Genomic DNA, 1387 nt, shown 5'->3' with positions numbered 1-1387 from the left:
ATCAACTTTTGGGACCCCATCAAGATAAAAACCTTCTGCACAGCAAAGGAAACAATCAACAAAACTAAAAGACAACCAATGGAATGGGAGAAGATATTTGCAAATGACATATTGGATAAAGGGTTACTATCAAAAATCTATCAAGAACTTACCGAACTCAATACCCAAAAAACAAATAATCCAGTGAAGAAATGGGCACAAGATATGAACAGACAATTTTCCAAAGAGGACATCCAGATGGCTAACAGACACATGAGAAGACACTCAACACTGCTCATCATCAGTGAAATACAAATCAAATCCACAATGAAATACTACCTCACACCTGTCAGAATGGCTAAAATGAACAACTCAGGAAACCACACATGTTAGTAAGGATGTGGAGAAAGCGGAACCCTCTTGCACTAATGGTAGGAATGAGAACTGGTGTAGCCATTCTGAAAAACAATTTAGAGGTTCCTCAAAAAATTAAAAATAGAACTACCCTATGTCCCATCAATTGCATTACTAGGAATTTATCCAAAGGATAAAACAATGCTGATTCGAAGGGGCACATGCACCCCAATGTTTATAGCAGTACTATCAACAATAGTCAAAGTATGGAAAGAGCCCAAATGTCCAGCAACTGATGGATAAGGAAGAAGTGGTATGTATGTGTGTGTATGTATGTATACATACATACACACACATATATTTTTAATGAAATACTACTCAGCAATGAAAAAGAATGAAATCTTGCCATTTACAACAACGTGGATGGAACTGGAGGGTATTATGCTAAGTGAAATAAGTAAGTCAGAGAAAGACAGATATCACATGATTTCACTCACATGTGGAATTTGACAGACTTAACAGATGATCATAGGGAAAGGGAAGGAAAAATAAGATAAAAACAGAGAGGGAGGCACCATCAGAGACTCTTAAATGAAGAGAACAAACTGAGGGTTGACGGGGGCAGAGGGTGGGGAAATTGGGTAATGGGCATTAAGGAGCGCACTTGTTGGGATGAGTACTGGGTGTTATAAGTAAGTGACGAATCCCTGGATTCTATTCCTGAAGCCAAGACTACACTGTATGTTAACTAACTTGAGAAAAATAAATAAACAAATAAATAAATAAATAAAATTTTAAAATGAAAAAAAAAGTAAGGGAGATGGAGAAACATATATCATGCAGATGTGTGTCAAAAGAAAGCCAGAGTAGCAATACTTATATCACACAAAATTGACTTTAAATCAAAGACTGTAAAAAGAGACAAAGATAGGCACTATATAATCATTGTTAATATATATGCACGCAGATGGGAGCACCAAAATATAAAAATCAATTAATAACAAACATAAAAAAACCAGTTGACATAAATACAATAATATCAGGGAACTTTAAT

The sequence above is a fragment of the Felis catus genome, chromosome X (genome assembly GCF_018350175.1).
Source record: "Felis catus isolate Fca126 chromosome X, F.catus_Fca126_mat1.0, whole genome shotgun sequence".
In the NCBI taxonomy this organism is placed as follows: Eukaryota; Metazoa; Chordata; class Mammalia; order Carnivora; family Felidae; genus Felis; species Felis catus.
This window is presented reverse-complemented; position numbering follows the sequence as displayed.